The sequence below is a fragment of the Ursus arctos genome, unplaced genomic scaffold, assembly GCF_023065955.2.
Source record: "Ursus arctos isolate Adak ecotype North America unplaced genomic scaffold, UrsArc2.0 scaffold_13, whole genome shotgun sequence".
Lineage (NCBI taxonomy): Eukaryota > Metazoa > Chordata > Mammalia > Carnivora > Ursidae > Ursus > Ursus arctos.
This window is the reverse complement of record NW_026622797.1, coordinates 48,056,270-48,065,841: the sequence shown is the minus strand read 5'-3', so window position 1 is coordinate 48,065,841 and position 9,572 is coordinate 48,056,270. Positions and strand designations below refer to the sequence as shown.

The 9,572-nt window shown below is 39.8% G+C and overlaps 1 long non-coding RNA gene across 1 annotated transcript; it reads left to right on the top strand.

The window, feature by feature from the left end:
* Nucleotides 1-4,921: 4,921 nt before the first annotated feature.
* LOC125283642 (uncharacterized) lies at nucleotides 4,922-9,288 on the top strand. The gene is made up of 3 exons (XR_007191591.1): nucleotides 4,922-5,225; nucleotides 7,062-7,247; nucleotides 9,201-9,288. It is a non-coding gene; the product is annotated as an uncharacterized LOC125283642 (long non-coding RNA).
* Nucleotides 9,289-9,572: the final 284 nt, after the last annotated feature.

Sequence of the window (9,572 nt, the reverse complement as noted above, 5' to 3'; positions counted from 1 at the left end):
ATATACAATTAGTTTCAGGTGTAGATCTTAGTGATTTGATATATTATACATCATGAAATGATCCTCATGCTAAGTCTAGTTACCATCCGTCACCAAAGTTATTACAATATTACTGACTAGATTCCCTATGCTTTAAATTACAACCCTGTGACTTGTTTATTTTATAACTGCAAGTTTGTACCCCTTAACACCCTTCACCTATTTTGTCCACCCCAACCCCTCCCCCTCTGGTAACCAACAGTTCATTTCTTGTATCTATGAGTCTGTTTCTATTTTGTTTTTTTAGAGTTTACATATAAGTGAAATCATATATTTGTCTTTCTCTTTCTGACTTATTTCACTGACCATAATACCTTCTAGTTCTGTTTACGTTGTTACAAATGGCAACATTGCATTCTTTCTTATGGCTGGATAATATTTCAGCGTGTGTATGTGTGTGTGTGTGTGTGTATACACATGTATACATACATACATACACACCACATCTTCTTTACCCATTCGTCTACCAATGGACACTAATTTTTCTTCCATATCTTGGCTACTGTAAATAATGGTGCAATGAACATGGGGGTGCACGTATATTTTCAAGTTGTGTTTTCATCTTCTTCAAGTAAATATCTAGAAGTGCAATTGCTGGATCACATGGTAGTTGTATTCTTAATTTTTTGAGAAAACTCCATACTGTTTTTCATAGTGTCTGTACCAATTTATGTTCCCACAACAGTGTGCAAATGTTCCAATTTCTCCACATCCTCACCAATACTTGTTACTTTTTGTCTTTTGGATAATAGCCAATCTGACAGCTCTGAGGTGATACCTTATTGTGGTTTTGATTTGCATTTCCCTGATGGTTAGTGCGGTTGAGCATCTTTTCATGTTCCTCTTGGCCACCTGTATGTCTTTTTTGGAAAAATGTCTATTTAGGTCCTCTATTTTTAAATTGGCTTGTTTTATTGATATTAAATTGTGTAAGTTCTTTATATATTTTGGATATCAACCTCTTATTGTATGTATGGCTTGCAAATTTCTTCTCCCATTTAGTAGGTTGCCTTTTCGTTTCGATGGTTTCCTTCGTTGTGCAGACGCTTTTCAGTTTGATGTGATCCCATTTGTTTATTTTAGCTTTTGCTGCCCTTGCCTGAGGTGATTGGTCCAAAAAAATATTGCTAAAAATGGTGTTAAAGAGTTTACTGCTTGGGTTTCTTCTAGGAGTTTTATGGTTTCAAGTCTTACATTCAAGTCTTTAATCCATTTTGAATTTATTTTTGTGTATGGTATAAGATGGTGGTCCAGTTTTATTCTATTGCATGTACTTGTCTAGCTTTCCCAACACTAGTTATTGAAGAGACTCTTCTCCCCATTGTATATTCTTGCCTCCTTGGTCATAGATTAATTGATGGTATATGCATGGATTTATGTCTGGACTTTCTATTCTGTTCTATTGATCTAGATGTCTGTTTTCCTGCCAGTACGATATGTTTTGATTACTATGGATTTGTAGTATAGTTTGAAATCAGGGAGTGTAACACCTTCAGCTTTGTTCTTCTTTCTCAAGATTGCTTTGTTTTTTTGGTTATTTCTTTTGTGGTTCCATATAAATTTTAGGACTTTTTTTTGTTCTAGTTCTGTGGAAAATGCCATTAGTATACTTTTTTTTAAAATCATGTATTTCATTTTAATTAATTAATTAATTTCAAGTAAGCTCTATGCTCAATGTGGGGCCTAAACTCATGACCCTGAGATCAAGAGTTGCATGCTCCATGGACTGAGCCAGCCAGGCACTTCACTATTAGTATTTTGATGGGGATTGCATTGAATCTGTAGATTGCTTTGGTTAGTATGGGCATTTCAAAATGTTAATTCTTCCAATCCATGAGCATGGTGTTTCTTCCCATTTATTCATGTTGTCTTCAATTTCTTTTATTAATGTCTTACGGTTTTCAATGTACAGGTCTTTCATCTCCTTGGTTAAATAGATTCCTAGGTATTTTATTTTTTGATGTGGTTATAAATGGGATTTTACAAAAAATTTCTGATAGCTTGTTATTAGTATATAGAAATGCAACCAATTTCTGTATGTTAATGTTGTATTCTATGATTTTACTGAATTCCTTTATTAGTTCTAGTAGTTTTTTGGTGGAATCTTGAGGGTTTTCTATATATAGTATCATGTCATCTGCAAATAGAGTTTTCTTCTTCCTTTCCAATTTGGATGCCTTTTATTTCTTTTTCTTGCCTAATTGCTGTGGCTAGGACTTGCAATATTATGTTGAATAAAAATAGTCAGCATGGGCATCCTTGTCTTTTTCTGATCTTAGAGAAAAAGCTTTCAGCTTTTCAGGATTGAGTATGGTGTTAGCTGCGGATTTGTCATGTATGGCCTTTATTATGTTGAGGTACTTTTCTTCTATACCCACTTTGTTGAGAGTTTTTTTCATGAATAGATGTTGACTTTTGTCAATGTTTTTCTGCATCTATTGAGATAATTATATGACTTTTATCCTTCATTTTGTGTGGTATATCATGTTGCTTGATTTGGTTTTGAATCATCCTTGCATCCCTAGAATAAATTCCACTTGATTGTGGTATATGATCCTTTTAATGTATTGTTGAATTTGGTTTGTTAATATTTTATTGAGAAATTTGCATCTATGTTCATCAGGGGCATTGGCCTGTAATTTTCTTTTTTTCTTTTTTTTAAAGATTTTATTTATTTATTCGACAGAGATAGAGACAGCCAGCGAGAGAGGGAACACAAGCAGGGGGAGTGGGAGAGGAAGAAGCAGGCTCATAGCGGAGGAGCCTGACGTGGGGCTCGATCCCATAACGCCGGGATCACGCCCTGAGCCGAAGGCAGACGCTTAACCGCTGCGCCACCCAGGCGCCCCTGTAATTTTCTTTTTTGTGTCATGTCTTTTTCTGATTTTGATAACAGAGTAACTGCCTTGTAAAATGAGTTTGGAAGTGTTCTTTCCTCTTCAATTTTTTGGAATAATTTGAGATAGATAGGCTCTAACTTTTCTTTAAATGTTTGGTAGAATCCACCTATGAAGATGTTTGGTTTTGGAATTTGGGTTTTTTTGGAAATTTCTAAATTACTGATTCAATTTCATCACTTATAATTTGTCTATCCTGATCTTCCGTTGCTTTTTGATTCAGTCTTGGAAAGTTGTGTCTTTCTAGGAATTTAGTCATTTCTTCTAGGTTTTCTAATTTATTGGTATGCAGTTGTTTGCAGTAGTCTCCAATGATCGTTAGTATTTCTGTGGTGTCAGTTGTAACTTCTCTTTCATTTCTGATTTTATTTAATTGGATCCTCTTTTGTTATTGATGAGTCTAGCTAGAGGTTTATCAGTTCAAGTTTATCTTTTCAAAGAACCAGTGTTTAGTTTTAGTCATCTTTTGTCTTGTTTTGGTTTTTTTAAGCTCTATTTTATTTATTTCTGCTCTGATCTTTATTGTTTCCTTACTTCTACTAACTTGGGGGCTTTGTTCTTCTTTTTCTAGTTCTTTTAGTTATTAAGTTGTTTACCTAGGAGTCTCCTTGTTTCTTGAGGTAGGTTGTATTGCTATGAACTTCCCTCTTAAGCTGCTTTTGCTGTGTCCCATAGATTTTGGAAAGTTGTGTTTTCATCTTTATTTGTGTCGAGATTTTTTATTTCCTCTTTGACTTCTTCATTCACCCATTGGTTCTTTAGTGGCATGTTGTTGAGTCTCCATGTGTTTGTATGTTTCCAGTTTTCTTCTTAGAATTGATTTCTAGTTTCATACCATTGTGGTCAGAAAAGATTCTTGATATGATTTCAATCGTCTTGCATTTACTGAGACTTGTTTTGTGGACTAACATGTGATCTATACTGGAGAATGTTCCATGTGCACCTGAAAAAGAATGCGTACTCTGCAGTTTTCTGATGAAATGTTTTCCATATATCTATTAAGTCATCTGGTCTAATGTGTCATTTAAGGCCAACATTTCCTTATTGATTTTCTGCCTGGATGATCTATCCATTGATGTAAGTGGGGTATTAAAATCCCCTACTATAATTGTATTACTGTCAATTTCTCTCTTTATGTCTGCTAATATTTGCTTCATATATTTAGGTACTCCTATGTTGGGTGTATAAATATTTACAAATGTTATATCTTCTTCCTAGATCGACGTGTTTATCATTATTTAATGTCCTTCTTTGTCTTTTGTGTTACAGTCTTTGTTTTAAAGTCTATTTTGTCCAATATGAGTATTGCTACCCTGGCCTTCTTTTCATTTGCTCTTGCATGGAATATCTTTTTCCATCCCTTCACTTTCGGTTTATGTGTGTCTTCATATCTGAAGTGAGTCTCTTAAAGGCAGCGTACAGGTGGGTCTTGTTGTTGTTAATCCATTCAGCCACTCTGTGTCTTTTGAACGGAGCATTTACTCCATTTACATTTAAAGTAATTATTGATAGATAGGTGCTAATTGCCATTTTGTTAATTGTTTTCTGGGTTGTTTTGTAGTTCTCTGTTCTCTACTTCAGTTTTTAATCGAGACCACACTTATCCCATCTGAAAGACACAAGGTGCCACCCTATTTTAAATAGTCCCTGGAGAACGGCAACACTAGCCTCTCCTTAACGAAGCCACTTCATTGTCTGACAATCTTCCTGGTTTTGATTCATATTTTCCTTGCAGCCTGAAGGTGATAATGTCCTGTCTGAAGGAGCTAATGTACATGCAGGGAGTAGCCCAGCTCCGTTCAATGAAGTAAAATATTCAGAGCTGTTCTCTTTATGTTTTATATAGCAACACATTTTTGTATGTGATTAAGAAACAAAACAACAAAGGGAAGAATGTACTAAGCTTATCAAAGTACAATAGTTGCCGCTTCACCAGAAAAACTAGTTTTCATTCTATTTCTGGTGCTGTTAGGCTGACCTTGGGGAACCAAAGATGTTTTGCACTGAAATGAAGATTAACACTTAACAGCTCTAGTCAGCCCATGGCAAAACTGTCAAATAGGCGAAGTTTGTCATTAGGATTTTTCCATCAGCCCTTGCTGGGTCTCTCTTCTGTCCCCTCTCTTAGCTCCAAGGCACCTACTGCTCTCTAGGTGCCAGGAAAACAGAACAAACTATTTTACACTAAAGTGTCATTGACTTTTTGTGAATTTTACCCTAAGGACATTCGCATTTCACATCATTCTGGATCCAATGAAGAAAGAGAATCGACACAGTCATTTGAACAGGGTTAGTATAATACAAAGAATTATTAACTGTAACAGGGGATTAAAGTCACAAAGAGTAAGAAGTAGAGAGAACTCTAGAAAATATAAGAATGGCAGACAAGGAGCAACGACTACCCTGAGGACTGAGATAGAGTGCTCCAGCAAGGCCAGCCGAGGCAGGCTTCCAGCCTTATTGAAGAGGTCACAGCTGTGGCTCCCAGGATGGCAGAGAAGACTCTGGGAGGCTGTACTGGTAGAACTTGCTGGAAATCTGCTTTCTAAAGTGTTAGGAGAAGATGATCATAGGGAGATATCTCACTGGAGGTACTCTCCTGCAAAACCACCCAAGGCAGGGGAAGCCAGTGCAAGCTGCTGGCTACTGGGGGCTGGGGGCCACTGGGCGTTAGAGGAGCTGGAGAAGCTGTCCTTGCTACGGGGCCTGGTAAGCTGCCGGTGTCTGCCAAACAAGCACAAGGGAGCTTGGACGGAAAACTCCTTCCTCCTGCGGTGTGTTTCCACGCATCCTTATTGACAAAGCTTAACCTTGTACCCGCTGCAAAGGAAAACTATTTAAAGGGTGCATGTCTGATTTTGAATAGCAGGCAATGACGGATGAATTTCGAGTTAAGAAGCAATAAATTGATCACTGGCACACATTTTAGAAGAGAAAGAAAAGATCAGGGTAATGTTGAACCCCGTGGGATTCTCTAGCGTTACCTTTCCAGAAGGGGCAGGCTAGAGAAGGTATGTTGGAGTAGGAGAGCCTTCTGACAGTCCAGAAATTACATCAGGTAGTTGACAGAACTATATATCCACATGAGATGGGATTATTAAGTGTTGCTTCTAGGTGGACAGGGAGGCTGTCAGACCTTGAGCTCTTGGTTAGTCTCCATTCCTAGATGTAGATGAAACTGGCTGCCTGCCCACTAATTTCACTTCTTGCAAGTACACAAGGAGACAACATTCCTCCGACTCCTGGCTTCTAGGTGAAGCTTCTGACAAGTTCTGCTAAAGAGAATGTGAGAAGCAGTAATAAATGCTACTTCCAGATGGGGCCCCTAAAATGTCCCATTAGAATATCTGTTCTTTATCCCTTCACTGATGACCAGATGAAGGCGGAAGATTGAGCCTTAGGCGCCAGAGAAGCTTCATAGGTTTTGGCGGTATCACGAGATAGAGAGAGCCTGACTAGGAGAGGTACGCAGGAGAGCTGTTCAACTCACATTAAACTAGAGTCTGACTATATTGTAAGTCTCTGAGACTTTGGGGATTTTTGTTATTGCAAGTAGTATTAATTTCCCTGACTGATACACCAGGTAAATTAAGACCCCCACCCCCAGGACAGCTGGTCTGAAACTGGAGTAGCAGAGAGACAGTGCCCATTATTCCCCCCCTCCTTTTTTTGAGCTTGTCAAAATGAAGAAGCTAGATCGTGTATAGTTAGTTGTTGATACAAATAGGTTTGACGTGCAGAACCACACTTGGCCTCCGTGCACAGAGCACTTGTGCTGGAGCAAGAAGGGAGTGCTTTCTGCCAAAGCTCCGCCCCAGCTGCGTCAGGGAGCCCCACTCCCAGCCCCACTCCAGGTGCCCCAAGAAGAGTCCCAAGGTCTGGGCTCTATTCTCCCCATTATTCACCGAAGAGCAGAGGCAGATTCGGTGTTCTCTATAAATATTAGAAAATGTATTGTCTTCCATATTTAAATATACATGTATAATTCCATAGATAATATGTGAATATACATTTTCCCCTTTCAATACGTTCAGACTCTCTTTGGGTGCATATCGGTAAGAAAGGAAAGATACAACACATGGGTTTTCTGCCATCCACAAAAACAAGGCCTCCTCTGTTTTACAGTTGTCAGGCTTTCAAGCCAAACAGGAGACCCCTCTGCCATCTCAGCCTGGGAGAAGCTTCAGTCCAGACCTCTGTGACTCAAGGCCCTGCCGAGAACCACTCTGCCTCGTCAGTGGTGTCTTGACGTGACATCAGCGGGGTTAGCACAGATCTCCTGAAGAGCTGCCCCCCATGATCCAACACCTGGTGAGTAAATCACTTTTAGCAGCAGCAAGGCGCTGAACAAAGTTTATGTAGGATGGACATAAATTTGGTCTGGAAAGAGCAGTTTCCTGTGGTGACAGGCAGCCAGGCTGGGGTGCTCTAACACCACTCACCCCTTTTATTGGATTGCAAATTGTATCACCTGGAGGCCTTTGGAGCAGAACAGAACACAAACCCAGGTCTGAGGTGGGCCAGCCAGTCAAATGCTGGCACTCAGCTTCCATCCCAATCCAAACTCACGACAGCCTTTTATGCCGTGAGTTGTGTTCGGTGTAGGAGATCTGTGACCCTGAAGACAGCACTCTTGAACCCCTAGAGGAGGTGGCCGTGCAGAGATTAGGATAGTGGAGTCCATCACCAGGCAGTGTGCACTCGGTTCCTGGCTTCCCCCACTTAGTAGCTGTGTGACCTTGGACAAGTCACTTAGTCACCCTGTTTTCCAGTTCTCTCAATGATGAAATCGGGATAATAGCCTTACTACATGCAATTGAAAGAGAACACGGCAACTCAGGGGCTAATTGAGTAGTAGGAATCAGTCTAAGCATGTAGAGGGGAAGAAAAGGAGATGCGAGCCCCTCCCCACCTCCATGCTGGGGGCCAACATCGTTCTTCATGAACACAGAAACTTTCTGGCAGACACAGAGGGCCAGACACATAAAAACCAATGCAGAATTAATACTTCCCTGGTTGTTCTCTCCCTCTCTTTTTTTCCAGGCAGGTGGTGGAAAGACCCTGGCAGGGAGTCAAGGGACCTGCTTTTCCGTCTCAGCCCTGTCACAGGAGGCATGGACCATATACCCAATCTTCCTGGCTTTCATTTATCAATAGATGGATGCTTACAGCAGCTGACTGGGGCGTTGAAGTTAATCTGGTCCATATTCATAATATTGACAATAGCGATAATAACTGCTACTCTCTCGATATTGAAAGCTTCCTGTGTCATTGTTCTTTAATTTTTTTTTTTAAAGATTTATTTATTTATTTATTTGACAGAGATAGAGACAGCCAGCGAGAGAGGGAACACAAGCAGGGGGAGTGGGAGAGGAAGAAGCAGGCTCATAGCGGAGGAGCCTGATGTGGGGCTCGATCCCACAACGCCGGGACCACGCCCTGAGCCGAAGGCAGACGCTTAACCGCTGTACCACCCAGGCGCCCCTGTTCTTTAATTTTTTTTAATTTTAATTTTAAGTAATCTGTATACCCAACGTGGGGCTTGAAGTCACAACCCTGAGATCAAAAGTCACATGCTCTACTGACTGAGCCAGCCAGGTGCCCCGTTTCACTGTTCTTAGTGCTTTATGTGAATTGGCTCAGAATTACCTTCTGATAGGAGGTAGTTACTATTTTTACACCTATTTTACAGATGGGAAAACTACGGAAGAGTGGTTAAATGACATATTTTATGTACATTACCTCATCAGATTAATGCATCTGGAGTAGGTGTTATCTTTATTATAGAGGACAAACTGAGGCTCAGAGAAGGTAAACATTCCACCTGTTCCCCAAAGAGAGAGTAGACTTAAAATTAAGTCCTTATAACATCTCTTCTAATATGAGCAGTCTTTCTCAATTATTTTTTTTTATTGAGGAACAATTTACATTCAGTAATGTGCACTAGTATGAAGTGAGCAGCTCAGTGGATTTTGACTTATGTATAGACTAATGTAACCACCCACCTGATCAAGATTCAGAACATTTCCTTCACTCCAGAAGGTTCCTCTGTGCCTTCTCCCAGTTAATGTCCCTCAACCCCTAGAAAATCACAAGGCCAACTTCTCTTACCATTGATTAGTTCTGTTTGTTTTTGAACCTCATATAAATGGAATCGTATGGAATGCACTCTTCGTGTATGGTTTCTTTCACTCAGTATTATAATTTTGAGATCTTATCCATATTGTGGCTTATATCAGTGGATTCCTTTTTATTTCTGTGTAGTATGCTCCACCGTACGAATTCACCCACAATTCACCGATCCCTGCTTGTGTTGATGAACACGTGGATTGTTTCCAGTCTGCGGCTATGGTGAGTGAAGCTGCTGTGAATATTCACGTACAAGTCTTTTTGTACACGTATGTACAGATTTCTCTTGGATATATAGCTAAGGGTGAGATTGCTTGCATGGTAGGCACATGCTTAACCTTATTGCCAGTTTTCCAAAGTGGTGGAACGAATTTATATTCTTACCAGCAATGAATGACCTTTTAGTTGTTCCTCGCCCAACTTTGGGATTGTCAGTCCTGTTGTCGGCTGTTCAGTGCTATCCCACTGTGACTTTAATCTGCATTTCCTTGATGAGTAATGTTGTTG